This window comes from Polyergus mexicanus, unplaced genomic scaffold (genome assembly GCF_030449975.1).
Source record: "Polyergus mexicanus isolate NDT 795.1 unplaced genomic scaffold, iyPolMexi1.0 SCAF_18, whole genome shotgun sequence".
NCBI lineage: Eukaryota > Metazoa > Arthropoda > Insecta > Hymenoptera > Formicidae > Polyergus > Polyergus mexicanus.
The window spans coordinates 1364320-1379805 of NW_027223338.1; the positions used below are offsets into that span (position 1 = coordinate 1364320).

At 49.5% G+C, this 15486-nt stretch overlaps 2 long non-coding RNA genes across 3 annotated transcripts in view; one reads left to right on the forward strand and one right to left on the reverse strand.

The window, feature by feature from the left end:
* Positions 1-15486, forward strand: part of LOC138941270 (uncharacterized) — a 244728-nt gene that overhangs the window by 93857 nt on the left and 135385 nt on the right. For both annotated transcript variants that reach the window (XR_011448152.1, XR_011448151.1), the window contains exon 3: positions 7086-7210. This is a non-coding gene — a long non-coding RNA (uncharacterized lncRNA). The remainder of the gene's footprint in view (positions 1-7085; positions 7211-15486) is intronic.
* LOC138941269 (uncharacterized) lies at positions 925-14852 on the reverse strand. Its single transcript, XR_011448150.1, has 3 exons — positions 14568-14852; positions 12473-13091; positions 925-1014 (listed from the first exon to the last, which is right to left on the reverse strand). It is a non-coding gene; the product is annotated as an uncharacterized lncRNA (long non-coding RNA).

Sequence of the window (15486 nt, forward strand, 5' to 3'; positions counted from 1 at the left end):
TCTAGCGTACACTTAAGTTCAGGTTAAAATTCAGGATTGCCCAGCCCGGACGGTGTGAACGAGAAGGATAGTCCACGCGGACGCGAATCGGTTATCGGTCGGAAGGGCCTCCGCTCCTCTTCGGGGTGAGAAATCGCACTCGCGGATGATTATCGCTCGTCCCGTTTTGCCCTGAGTATTTTAGCCCCGTTATGTTGGATGTGCGTGCGTGTTGTGTGTGCGTGCGTGCGTGCGTGTGTGTGCGTGAATGCTCAAACGCGCTCGAACAGGCTCGTAAAGTTGGTGTCCGCTGTCGCGCGCGTCGGCTTTTGAGTCAGCGAATTCGTGTGAATTCTTTTAAGCGGGACGAGAGCGTTTCTCTCCGGGATTTCCGTCACTCCGTTTCTGCTTCCGCCTGCTTCCACCGATTCTTCTCTCTTCTTACTACAAGCGGCTTCGTCGCGTCCGTCGATGACTCCTCCTCGAAATGCGACTCTAGCGTTTTAACTCTTTAAAAGGAATTCTATTCGATTATCGATCACCGCTCGTCGTTATCGATATCGTCGATGGTAGTTGTGGTTGCTTCTTATTATCGTTTAGGTTTAATTAATATTGCACTTAGGTACACTTGTTTTTTGAACACACTGAAATATATGTATGCAGCGCGGGGTTCTCTGTTCTTTCTTGCTCTCTCTCTCTCTCTCTCTCTCTCTCTCTCTCTCTCTCTCTCTCTCTCTCTCTCTCTCCGTCTCTCTATTTTTTCCTCTCTTTCGATCTTTGTCTCTCTGCGCTTTCGTAACTGCTCTCGATCTTTCCGTCCTCTATCTTCTTTATCGCTGTCTTGGGATGCGCGCGATCAATTCGCTAATCACTTTCTTCTTCGCAACCCCGCTTCTACTCGTTCGGCTCTCGATCTTCTCGCGCTCTTCTGCTTCTCCGCTTCTACTTTGCTCGTCTTATTCTGCTTCTTCCGCTTTGTCCAGTCTTCCTCTCCTACGCGGGAATCTCTCGCTGCAACGCGTCTCCCGCTCGAAGCTGCAATCCAGAAGAAGAAAATACATTTTTGCGTTATTCGCTGCCACGCGCAACGAACATATTTTAACATCGACACGACTAATTTTTCAACATCAGGCAACTGTTTCACACGTTTTGCTTCGTAATCGAGAAAAATTCGCGCGATGTTGATTAGATACGTATATATATATTTTTTTTTTTTAATATTCAATCAGTTGAAAAAGTTGTCACAATATTCACTAGGGATTTCTCAGATCCTATTATAAGAACCAAATCTAAATGTCTCGACAGATCGGTACGTGAGCAGACAACGTCATTTAAAACGTTGATTTTTGTCGCTGATTGTCTACAACCAGCGATCGTACTGCGAAAATATCGAGTGGCGAATAACGCGATGTAAATCGAATTAAATATAAGAAATGTGATAAAATTCCGCGTTATCGAAAAAGTATCATCCTCGAAATTTTTACGACGATCTTACGACGAGGTAACGTTTCTCTTTCTACCGACGTTTCTCCTTCTCACTTCCGACCGCGACACAAACAATAATAATTTCAACCAGCACTGTCCAGAAGCACGCACCAATTACGCGACATGGGAAATTTCGTCCGTTTGACACATCGAATTCTCGTATCGACAACATTCAACATTGTACAAATTTATGCCCTCCTTCTCGCGACGCAGATTCCCGTTAACGTGAATTTTTCAATCAGTTTCGCATTTTAAGAAAATCGGACCGGCTCGTAAGCGCGATTGTCTTTCGCCGTCGCGTGGAATTCATCACTGATAACATGGAAATACGATAAGGAATACGTAATGTAAAAATGCAGTGTATTGGTATAAAGAAATGAAAACGGTTAACTCTGAGAATAATGCATTAACAAACGAAATGTTTATTTACAGGAATAAGTATAATATGAACGTGATAATAGGTAAGAAATCAAAACACTGGGGGGTTGAATGGGATAAAAATAAATTATCCGGAACACTCTGAATATTCTCATAGGAATATGTAAGATGAGGTATGATTTATACGCCAACGTAACATCACTGCTAATAGTATCAATCGCGATGTCCCACTATGACACTACCGTTCACACGTACAATTGCATTCGCGATCGTTTTTTATCACGATGAATCTCTCATCGTTTCTTTTTCACGATGGAATGGAAAATTTGTATTTTCCCCGTTGATTCGCCGTCCCACGAATTATTTTCTAACACGCGCGAACGAGCATTTTTTACTTGGCGGAGAACTGTCGCTAATCGATGAGAAGGGTTGACACGATGTCAATGAAATGGCAAATAATTTGTTGCGACATATGTCAGGTTTACGCGATGCGACGAACATTGTCGCCCGCTTGTTGAATTAACGATCCGAAACGGCGGTGACGCGCGGATATTCGCATAAATGCTAACTCGTTTACTCGCGACATAGCGACGACTAGTTAGGTTTATTGTTCGCCGTGTAATTCAGCGATCACGAATATCATCGAGGTGATAATTCGCGTGGCCGTTGGCGCGAATACGACGGATTTCGGGACGATGATCGAGATCTCCTCTCTATTTTTTTCTCTTCCGTCTCTTCGTCCTCGTATCTTCGCGATCTTACCGAAGCACATCGTATCACTACCGGGAATCGAGACGGGATCGAAGCGTGTGCGATTGCGACGAAACACTGTTGAGACGGCGACGATGACGTACCGGGCATGTCAGGATTCGGAACAGAGGATAGGAGGGGGTGGGTCAGTGGTGGTCTCGATGGCCGAAAGTGGGGAAAACTGGCTAAAATGACACGAGAAAGAAGAAGAAAGTAAAGTAGACGCGCCGTCGATCGGGTTTAATAAAATCGGACTTGGGTCGCAGAGTCGTACGTTGACACAACTTGAGACACAAGATCGTACGGGATAGAATTATTCCGGAGAGAAATAGTCCGGAAGGATCTCCTTACTGAGAGAGATCCAAGAGTACGGGCGAGTAAGCTGACAGAGCGATGCGGTCGACGATGGTCGGTAATGCGCGTAATACGTAAAATCGTTGCACCTCGGTCCGGCTGCTCGCGCGACCTTCGTGCACGGTATCGGCCAAGACACTGTTCTTCCTCTTCGGAGGACGACGACGGTAACGACAACGAAGACGACGATGACTACGACGACGACGAGGACGACGACGACGACGACGACGACGACGACGACGAGGACGACGACGACGACGACGGCGGCGACGACGACGACGACGTACGACGGGGGAAAAAGCTCTCTCCTCTTCCGCGTTCGAGTCCTTGACGGAGGAGGAACCGAAACTGACTCGGGTCTGCGGCTCGCGAGAAACGCTAAGTCCTTCTCCGTCGGGGGCCGGTGGTGGCGCGCTTCTCAGACCGCGTGCGTCTGACTAAAAGCCACCCCCTCGTGCCTTAAAGAACGCGTGTTCGGGTAGGGGCGTTGTCTTAGGTGGTGCGCGGCCGCGAAATTTCTGGCCACCTCGGGGCGCCTTCGCCGTACGCCATTTCTTCACCTCGGCGATCTCGTACGCGGGTCCGACGGGCCCGGGCGCGGGCCCAGGTTACCGTGGACCGACTCGTGACCCCGGCCGCGACCACCCACGACGAAAATCTACCTCCGTGAGGACGAAAAACTGAGGCCGCCGTAGGACAGGAGTTTTCAAGCTACCCCTCTTTTCCTTTGCCCCCACCAGATACGACGCCGAGGCGCGCGCTCTATCTCCCCCTTTTCCTCAAACTCTCCTCTCTCTTCACCCCTCGCCCAGGTGGGTGGGTGGGGGTTTCTCCGCCGCCGACTCCGCCGACGCCTCGTACGGGGGTAGCGTCGTAAGGGGTGAGAGAAAGAGAGTGGGGCCGCTCTCCGTCTCCGTTTCGCCCGGCCAAGAAAACCCTCCCGGCAGGAGGGAAGGAAACGGTCGTAAGAACCGATTATCTATCCCTGTCTATCTCGATCGCTATCTTACACTTCGCGGTTACGTTCCGGCGCGTAAGTAAGTACGCGAAGCCGGTACGAGCTCTCGGAACGAGCGAGCTCTTTTTGTTAAGGGTACGCGTCCTTGAAAACTTTTCGCTCCTTCGTCGCGGCGCATCTCCGTCGCGTAAACTCACTTGCTTTTTCTCTTTTCGCGAATTTAACACCCACGCGGGCTAAAGGATTCTCGTTTACAGAGATATACATATATGTATATATATATATATATATATATATATATATATATAAATGCTGGCGCGAGACATGCGAACGCCACGAATCGGGGTATTCGACTGACGAAAAATTGTAGGGGGCTTCTGCGTAAGGGGGTGTAGCAGTCTGAGGTATGAATAAAAAGAAGGGGGACCGTCGTATAAAAATGGCCTCCTCCCTCGTGTGTCCCGCGTATGGCAACATACGCGTGACTAACTATACCGTTGGGCAGTGGGGCAGGCTTTCTTTTTTATCCTTCTTTTATACGTTTAATCGTGCCCGAGTTACGTAATTCGCGACTCGCGTCGATATAACGCGCCAACTCGTTACTCGTTACTCCATGACAATTAAGTCGATTGAGCGTCGATTGAGTCCATCGATCGAGCCGAGAAAGCGGATTCAGATGTATCTCTAATCGATCTGGCCTATCCATCATTCTTGCCTTCCTCGCGTTTTGAAAGTCAAATGGTGATTTAAACGTGGATCATCGACCTTGCGGAGGACGTCGACTTTCCAGTGGACGCGCCGATGCTCGTTTCACGGCGGAGGGTGGTCGATGGTGGTCATCCCGCTCGTCTTACGCACCCTCGCTCGCCAAAGTAGACAACCGAGCCAGCCACCCACCCACCTACCCTGCCTACCCTTCTCCTCCCACCTTCCCACCGAGCTCTCATCTAACGTATCTGCCCCACCATCGCATTAGGGGCTCCTATTCCTCCCTTCTCCGTCAACGTCTTTTCCCTCTCTGCACGCTCCTTCGTCTATCCTTCTCCTACCATGTTTTCCCTTGTTGAGCCTCGCGTACGCCACCCGACATCCTTTTCTCTCCCTTCTTTTCCTCCCTTCCTCAGCCGCCTCGTCTCGCATCCCACGCGCCACTTTTTTACGCTGGCCTCGTCCTTTTTTCCACGTGGTATACACGTGGAAGTATGAGTCCAGAGGGTGGGGAGGCGCGACCCCTTTTTTTTTCCTTCACCCTGCCCCTAGTATCCGCGCAAGTGAATCCTCGCTGGTCGTCCGAGACGACGCCGTTGCGTCGTTACGCGTCCACCCTTCCAATCTTCTGTCTCTCTTTCTTCCCTCGATTGGAAGGGCAGCGACGATAAGAAACGGCGAGCGAAGAAAAGAGCGTCGCGTAACGTAGCGTCGCGTCGCGTCGCGTCGCGACGCGTCCGGTCGCGTCCCTCCACCTCCACCCACATCGTGTCGACCCTATCCGCGTCTCTTTCAACGCGCGTGCGACGAGGGTGGTGGGACCGTCGTGCGAAAAAAGTTAGCCAATGGTTCGGCCGTCCGATGATGGTGGAAAAATCGAGCGACCTTCGTCGCACGTGCGATACCACGCGCGCGATAATCTTCTTTGTCGCGGTGCGATGGACCGTCGAAAAACCGTTTTCCGCTCCTTAAAGAGATGTACTAAGCAGACTATAGATATATGTCTTTAGAAAGCGACAGAGAATCGATGACATTTTGTTGTTAGTTTAGCAACTCTAGATATACTATTTCTAGCAGCGTAATCTCTTTTGCACTTAATTTAGGATACGAATCACTTTTTAAGTTATCAAAAATTAAGTAAATTTCAATTTTCTAATAATATTGAAATAAAATAGATTTACCATATGATATGATTTTCTGAGAGATACGTCTTGAAAACATGTAAAAAAAAAAAAAAAGTACTTACGAAGAGAGATGACCAGGATTAGCTCTAAATATCTATTAATAGCTATGAAAAATTTCGCGGGATACAAGTGCAGAAATATTGAGTTTATCGAACGTCGCCGGAAGGCATGTATAGGACGAAAGTAACGCATTTCCGACACGAGGGTCTCCGGCACCGAAAGTGGCCGGGGAGCGATCGCGATCGAACTTCCGTTCGCGGCAGGCTGCCGCCGTGGTAAGAATTTCGGCGCCGCTCGTATGCGGGTGGAGAGAAAGTGAGAGGGACTCGCTCGTTGTATACGCGCGCGCGAGTCTGTTCCTTCGGAGCTCCGAAAATAAGTACGTAGAACGCATTGGGCAATCGAGGCTCGCTTTAAATTACAAATGAAGCGGCCGGGCCGGCCTCGACGCGGCGTACGCGAGGATAAAAACAGGTGAGAATCGAGCCTCCGCGCTCGGTTTATCGGGTGGGTGGATTGTCAGGTATACCCGCGCGTGTATGTACGTTTCGTACGTACGCAGCATTTTAGATCTCAATCCCGATCCCGATTTCCCCCTTCATCCCGATCGGCAGCTGGACTCGAAGAACCGACTAACGGACGTACAGATCGCGGGTACATGGCGCGTACGAAAGTTGTGGCACGTGCACTTGCAACTTTGACGGCCAGTTGCGTGCCGGTGCGGCGCGGTGCTTTGAGAATCGAGCCGATCGACTACCCCGATAGGACGTACGCCTCTACGTAGGAAGACATTTGTCTTCTGGGCCTGATCCAGCCTACTTTGAATCGTCCGCCTTCTTCTTCCTCGCGAAAGTGCCGGCGGCGGGGGAGCGCGCGAAAATGTGTCGACGAAGATGACGGTCGTCAGCTGGTGGAAATACCGACGGGATATTTGTTATCCCCTTTCTGTCTTATATTATATGTCTTTCTCGAATTCCCTGACCCGACTAGTATTCTGACAATTCTCGAAATTCTTCCATTTCGATTTAAGAAAATCATAGTTTTCGATTAGCCATTGATCAGATTTTCGCTTATTGAAAACGGTTATGAATCCGAAACGAAAAAGAAGAAGATCAATGCGTATATAATGCGTGTCAATAATTTTACTTAAAAGAAAGAATTATCTCATATGATATTGATTATATATAAACGCATATTTTTAACATTTAACGTATGTATCTGTGACGTAAAAAGATTTATAGGCGATAACAATCGGATGACAATAATTGATTCGAATAGCTTTGTTTCAGGAATTCGTTTCGCTGCTCGTGTGAAGTAGTCTCGTCTCCAACCCCTCACCGTAACAACCACCCCGTGGCGAGCTGACGTCTGGCGGCGAAACAAGGAACGAGGGAACGAACGAGTGGAGAAAAGGGTGAGTCGTTTTAAGGTTTTTGTCCGTGCTAACCTCGGTAAAATATCGATCAGGACGAAGGGGGGGGGGCGATAACGGTAAATGCGACTAGATGCGATTACACGATACGCGCACTCGTTAAACATATAAATGATGTACAATTGAAATAAAATTTAAGCACGTATGCAAAAGTTTAAAAAAATGTATAAAAGTAATGTATAAAAAGTTTAAAAAATTAAAATGCCCTTTTAAAAATATTTCTTAGATTCTTATATTCTTGAAATTTTCTTTTATATTCTTTAGATTCCTTTATATTCTAAAGAGATCAATATTAATATTCTCGTATGAATCGAATAACATAAAGAGCAGCTGAGCAGAATTTTTCCATAAATATATATTTGAAATTTATAGATAAAAATAAAATATCCGTTTTTCCACGGCGATAAAAGCGGCGGAACGTCGGACAATCGAACTCACCAAGCTATGTCACATCGATCTCAATCCTCGATCACCTCACGCGCGTTATCACATTATCTGGCGAATACGTCGCAATACGGGAAGGCGCGCTATTTTATTCGGCGGGAAATGAGATTAAGATCGTCGCGACGCTCGCGATTCGGCGAATCGGTGGAACGTGGCAGCACGCGAGCCATCGAAACTGTCGGCCCGGATTAAGAATTCTAACGGTAGGAGTAGCCGGTCGGCAGTAGGATGAAATGAGCGACGCGTCCGGCGCATTACGCAATGAAAGAAACAAATGAAGCTTAATAGAAAAACTGCCCGCGCTAGAAAAACCCATTCCGTCGTGCGCTTAGTACAGCTTCGTCAGAAAGTGCATCGGCCGTTCGTCATCTCCCCTCGTTGCGCGACGAGACGCGTGTGTTTCTCGAACGACGAGAGTGAAATTCCTTTGTCTCCTTGGCGGTAAATTTAACGCGATATTTTTGACGCGTGACGAAAAAATTTCACGCTATATTTTAATGCAAATAAATTTTAATAGAAAAAAAGTACGAGCGTCTATATATAGTATATATTGTTTCGCGGAAAATTGCGCGCGACGTTCTTTCAATTTGCGATGCATCGAATATGGAAGCAGCGAGGTCATCGATGCAACGCAATTGTAGCGAGTCAGCGATCCGAAAAAACTGAACGGGTGGCAGCGAGACACCTCATGAATTTTTCAAGTTCATTCGGACGGACGGCTAATTAACCGTGTAGTATAATCGAGCAAACGTGTAGAATCGGCTCACCACTGTCACCAGTGTACTTTGTTCCGATTCTAAATTTCATTTACATTAAATATGAGAATGCGCTCGTCGGACACGAGCGAGCGCGAGTGCGTGCGTGCGCGCGTACGCGCGCATACCGTATATCGTCGCATTAAATATAACCAAATGCGGCAAACGCGCCTAATGAATCAAATTATTTCGGACCGCGGCGCGGTTGAGGGGGAATACGTTGTCCGCGCGAAAAGGATGAAAGCGGGCAGAAAGAATGAATTGCTGCGGATTCTCGTCGAGCGAACGCGTGTAAACGCCATGTTTGGATACAACCCGATCCGCTTGGACGATATAATGGATATCCGTGGTCGATTTCGAGATAATTCGGGATATCAAATATATTGCGTCGCGAGATGAAAGGCGCGCGCGCGCCCGCGTGTGCGTGAGCGTTGTCAAAGCTCCACGGCACGGACGCGGAACGCGTTCGTCGAATGCATTTTTCCCGACTGTACCACCACCGTCGTCGTCTGCGGCTGTGTCAATAGGAGCCAATCTAAGTACATATGCACACACAGACGTAATGCAGCTCGCCGCACACTGCATCACTCGTGATGCAATCGTGTGCCTCGTGCCTCGCGCAGTTTCCACATTCTCTTTGCCCCGCGCTATGCGCAAAGTGCGGCAACGAATTCCGCGATCGGACGCGATTCATCGATCCTGTCGGTGTGCACACCTGAAATTTTAACAACCTCGGATGCAAATCCGAATATCGACCTCCTCGGCCTCGTCGGGGCCCCAGAATCCGAGAGGTCTCGAGAAATCCGCGTGACGATGATCGCTCGAGGAACGATTGATCTCAGCACTGACTCCATCTATCATTCTCGTTATTTTTCCGAGATTTTGCGCGAACCGCGAGCGAGATAAGATAAGCGCGCGCGCGCGGATGCAGGATCAAGGTGAAGAAGATAGCGCGGTGACTTTGGCCGGCATCGTGACAGTCATTCCGGAAAAAAAAAAAAAAAAAAAATTGCCGCTTTGCGTTATCGGAAAAATACGACGCGTACCCATTCTTATTAGCGAATGTAAAATTCACGCTGGCATTTTGAAGCTTGGAAACCGCGCGCCAGAAATATCTCTTCTCTCCCGTATGAAGAGATGACGAGATAATTATATTAGATTTAATTTTTTTCAAAGTACCGAATTTACACTGAATCACGACTGTCGCGTACTCGTTGACTCGTATGAGACTGACGTTTCAATGAACACAATCGTCTTTTCAATTTCGCAATTTTATATTAAAAGCGACGAAAGAACGAAATGATTTATGAAACAACCTGAAATGTGCACAATGCAAATAGAATGGCTGCGACGAAAATATGAAGAGAAAATTTATCGCTCGTTAATCTACATCATTGTAATGATGCTGAGAAACAATCTATTTTTTAAAATGATTTCATAGATTACTGGATTATGAATGTAGCTAACGAATCTCGTTTATTTCGTAACGAAGCTGTCGGGCGTGACGGTGAACGAGAGTCTGCGAATCATGAAAGATGGCAGACGCCGGTCGATGATCGCGAATATTTTTGCCCGCGCGCACAATCGGTACTTTCGGTCTCGTATATTTGCCGTAAAGTACGAGGGGGCCAATCGGGAGGAGGGGGAAGGGGGGGGGGGTCCGGAGAGAGCAACGGCATATATATATATATATACACATAGAAAGGCCGTTAATCAAAGCGACAGCGAGCTCCGGTCCGGGATACCTGGCCGGAGTAGCGAACGGCGAGTTTTGCCATTTTTGGGGGGGAAAATTTTCCGCGAAAATCATTGACGTCGCCCGGGTCATCGACGAGCTCTACCCGGCGGACCAACAGCTACACGTACACGGGCGCATAGGCACGCACGTATACGTGTATACACGAGTACACAATGTGGGAGGCCTGTGTCTCGTATATATCGGGGTGGTAGTTCCCGCAGAGAACGGCGTGCGACGGCCTCCCATTGGCCGGTCCGGGGGTGGCTCGCTGCAGTCATCGATTCAGGCAGTCATTGGCTGACTCGGCCCCGGCCGCCATTTTGAATGACTCCGGGATCAATACGCGGGGTGCGGAAAAAGAAGTGCATGCAGGCCCACCACCGCCGTCGCCTTCCCCCCCAGGTTCCCTTGGCCGTATCTCACGGCCGCTCTCACCCTCGCTCTCTATCTATCCGCCGGTTCATGCGACCACCGACACCGTTGCACCAACCCTCCTCTTTCCACCCAGGGGCACCCTAACGCCTTTCTGCCGCCGACTATCACCGCCCGACCCCTCTCCCTCATCCCGCCGCGCCCGTCGTTACCGCTCTTCCTCCGATGGCATCCCCGGCGCAACAACGCCAACCATCGACGACCCAGCCGAAGGGGGTGACCGGGGCCGTTCACATGGTATACGCGCGGAGCAAGATACGCGGCGCATATACATACATACATACATACAGCGTGTTCGAGCGTTTGAAAATCATCGAAAAAATGCTCGGCGAAAGCGGGGTTGCCGGTATTCCGCCGTGGCGCCGCCGCCCCCGGCCATCGCTACCGCGTTCCATCGTCATTTCTTCTCCCCCCCCCCCGATCCCCGCCGGGTTTCGCGCTCGAGAGTATATGCAATTCTCTCTCGCTTTCTCGCGTAAGCGTTGTTACGTCGCACGCTACGTTTTCAACACAGGCCGCGACTCGTCGGGAAATAGGAAATTTGAAATCGAAGCTCCGCATCGCCGCTCACCCCCGAGCCCAACCCCCGTGCCTCTTTCTCCCGCGTCACCCTTGATCATCGGTGGAGCTCCCGGGCCTGGCACCGGACCTGGGGGTGCGTCATCGAACTCGGGAAATGGAATGACTCCGTGTTACGCGCGTTCTTTGTCTCGAGAATCCGCGATTCTCGCCTATTCCCCTCCCCTCCCCCCCCCGTTCCTCCTTTTTTTGTAACAAAACCGAAGGGTTTGATCTGCTCGACGTCGTGAAATATTTCGGGAAAACATTGCTTGGAAAATAATTCGCTATGACGAAACAAATATACGATTGGAATTGCATGCAATGAATAAGTAGCGAATGCAACGACTCGAATGATCGTAGACGTGATGACGAATCGGAATTAGATGGCAAATTATCGATGTACAAAATTTATGAGAAACGTAAAAGATTGGCTATATTATTGATCAGTTTTTTTTTTTTTTTTTTTTTTTTTTAATATATATATATACAATCATATGAAGTGATAATCTTTATGATCTGCAAAGATAAGAGTCGTGATATAAGCATGCGAAATTAGGCCGACATCATCGCGGGAAACTTGTTTCAGGTCCGTTTGAAGTTCGCCTCACGACAGAGGCCGGATATCGAGTCGTTGCGCGCTACTTAATAATCCGCGAATTATAATGGTAATATGCGTAGCAGCGATTCTACCGGGGGGTAACAGTGGTCATTACGGTAGTCGCTATTATTACGGGCACTTTCGCGTTTAACTGTTTTACCGTAATAAGCTGCGGTCGTTGAAAGTAAGAGAGAGAGAGAGAGAGAGAGAGAGAGAGAGAGCGAAGCTGGCAATAGTATAGACAAGCCGCGGCCGGCGCGAAAGTATGCATTACGCTTGCTAAGTTTTATAGCGGCCGTTGTTAGTTGATGCCGCGCGCGAGGTCTGCCATTACACAGTAACTTGTAAAACAGTTGCCTTTTGGACGCAATATCATTTGCGCGATACTAAGAAGTTTAAGAGCCAAAGATTTATCATTCCGTTTACGAGATCCTCGCGAAGAAGAAGTCGCGCCCCTCTTCTCTCTCTCTCTCGCTCGACGAATCGAGCGAGAAAGAGAATTCGCTCGAGAGGAGACTCTCCCGTTGCTCATTTCGGAGCTTCTCCCCGAACCTGTGGCAACCATCCCTCTCGCCGCCCTCACCTCCCCCCCCCTTCCCCCCTTCCTCTCGAGCGACGACTTGGAGGGTCGGGATTTCGAACGGAGAAAGAAAAGCGTATACGCGAGGCATGCCATGCAAAGATCGATATTCAGTTAGTTTAGGTGTGATACTTACGTTTGGAACCGAACTAACTGAAACAAGGACATAAGGCTTCTCTTGGTAGCAACGACTTTTAGATCACATTTTTAGTTATTAAGAATTTTATCGTTTTTTTTCATATTTTTCGCTTTTTAAATTTACTTTTAAAATCTAAAGTTTCTCAAAACTTGTTAAAAATATACTTTAGTCATATCTTTACAATTTACTTTGTAGACGTCTAAAGTGTTATTTTTTTTTTTTGTTTTTGTTTTTGTTTGTTTGTTTCTTTCCCCCCCTGTGTCTCTCGTTTGTTCCTTCGACAGTGTAGGTGTACTCTTCTTCTTCTTTAAGGCAATGCTTTTGTTTCAATTTCGTTTCTTCTCTTTTTTTTTTGGTGCTTTTTTTCGCGTATTTTTCTTGATTTTCTCTTTTTTCTTCTTAATCGTCGTCTTCGTACTCGTCGTAATTTTGAAATCAGGATCGCTCGAAAGTGTTTTAGCTTCTCTAAATTATTTAAGTCTTTTCGGCAAAACTTAAGAGGAGTTGTTCAGACGTTGTGTTTCACAGACAGAAATCGGTGCGTGTTTCGGAAACGGCGAAATTAATTTTTCAATGAAATAACTATGACAACACATAACAACACAGTGCGACGCGTCTGAAATAGAAAAGAAAAGGGGGCCCCCCTCCCCCCGAGGGACCCCCGTACGTCCTCGTTACTCATCGATTCGTCGAGTGACTTCGCGATCGACGGTGGATCCTGTTTTCTGATCGACGAATCAGTAAACGGATCCACCGATCGGCTTGTTTCTTAACGCCTTTTTAAATATTTGTCTTTATATCGGTAAGCCGGGGTGCGATTACGATAACGTCGGAATTTCGAGTCCGCGTGAGACGGTTTGTGGAGGGACCGAGGAAGCGTACGAGTGACGGAAAAGGTGTATCGATCATGACAGACTCAGTTGTCGAGTCGCGTTTCCTTCCCGCAATCTCAATCTTAGTTTACATCGGCTTGATTAGTAATTAAGTTCAAGTCGATATACGATAAAATCAAAAAAAAAAAAAAAAAAAGAATCTAAAATATCAATTCGAATGTATGTAAAATAATTTTAAGAAAGTAATAGAATTTTTTTCAAGTTCGAATCATCAAAGGTTCATGAAAGGGTCGCTCGGTATTATTACTCTCGCGCCATTGGGGTAGAAATGGAAATATTAAGTCAAGAGTACTATCTCGCGGATATAGAGAGAAAAATACGATAAATTAAAAGGAGCACTTAACCGATGCAGGATATCGCGCGGATCTGGCATCATCGATAATCACATCCATCCCCGGGGGGGGGGGGCGGCATCCCCCGAGTCCTAATCCGGCGTCGGTCTAAGGCCGTTCGAATCTCCCGCGTGACGAAAGGAAAAACCTTTGCTGTAAGAAGGGGGCCACGTGACTCGAGGAACGAATGAGCGTCTTTGCCACCCCCGCCGTGGCATCCTCGCCCGCCCCCTCCACCTTCTCTCTTTCCCCTTCTAGAGAAGCGCGCGGCGTCGCTCCTTGCGCGTCGTGGTAAGACGCGTCGGCACGCTGCCTCCGTCCTTCTCGCGCCCTCGTAAGCTCCCTGTCTCACGTCCTTTCTCCCTCTCCCTCTTTCTATTTCGCCGCGCTCTCTCCATCCTCGGGCTTTCCCGGACTTTTCTCCCCCACGTGCTCCTCGCGAATCGGCAGTGTCGGCTGGCACGTCGCGGGATGGCGATCTTGGTAGAAAGGATCTCTCGGAGGAAGCCCTGCTTCCGTTCCATCTTCTTCTCCTTGCCATCGGTGCTCTCTCGCCGCGATTTCGCTATCTCGCCATCATTCGTCTTCCTCTTTTTCTCTCCTTCCTCGAATCGTTGCTTACGTCCGCGAGCGCACTCGGGATCCTCTCGGGGAAAGCCCCACGGGAAGCCGCCCCCCAAAGCCGTTCCCGGTCCCTCCTTTCTCTCCCGTACACGCGGACTTGTAAGACGCGCGGCGCGAGTCTCCGATATAATTGGCCGATTTCTCGCGTACGAGCACCTCCGCGATCGCGATACGCGTCTTTGACGAATCGTCACGGCACGACCCGCCGCGTTAACGCGGATATTTCCGTAGGATTTCGGTAACCTTTGATAGAGGCATTGCGAGCATCCCCGTGTCTGAGTAGCAACTGCGCCGTGGCCCCGTGCCGGGCACCCCCACCTCACCTCCTCGCCGCCTCTATCGCACCACACGCCGCCCGCCGCCTAAACCGTACCCGAAGCGAGCCACCAACCCTCTCTCGGACGCGCGCTGGCCCTCCACCCGCGTTCCATCTCGCTTCCTCACCGGTTCTCCGCCGCCACCGTTCGCGCTCTCGCACGTTCGCCCGTCCATCCGTCCGTCCGTTTGTCCATCCGCCCGCTTACCCGTTCTCACTCCCTCCCTCTCTCTCTCTCTCTCTCTCTCTCTCTCTCTCTCTCTCTCTCTCTCTCTCTCTCTCTCCCTCCCTCCCTCCCTCCCTCCCTCCCTCCCGCCCCTTCTTCTCTCTTTCGCTCGCCCTTTCCCACGCGCCCCATCTCGCTTTCTCTTTCCGCCCGTTCGGACCTCGGACGCGCACCTACCTCTTTCGCCCTCTTCCTTCCCGCGCCTTCCCGCTCGCCCTCTCGCAAACGATGTGCGCTGTGTGCGATGCGCTGCGCTCTTGCATCTTCGCGTACGTTGCGCGCTCTGCGCTCTGCGCGCTGCCGTGCCCAGCCCGACGTGCGCGCGCTGCGCGGCTTGGCGCACCGAGGCGTCAGGTGGACGACGCCATGTACGTCGCGTAGACCGTTTATAATGACGATAACCGGCCAGCGCGGCTCCTCTCTCGAATCCGGATAAGTTTTCATGGCCAGCGGCGGCACCGACCGACCGACCGACCGACCGCTACGAAAACGATGGCGTTGACACGTCCTCCCGTGCGGGAGGGGGCGGGGAGGTGCGAATGCGATTTGGGTAATTTAGTTGCGGGAATTAGGCGCGAGGACTAGCGCCTAATTTTTGCCCTCCTCTCTCCCCAACTTCT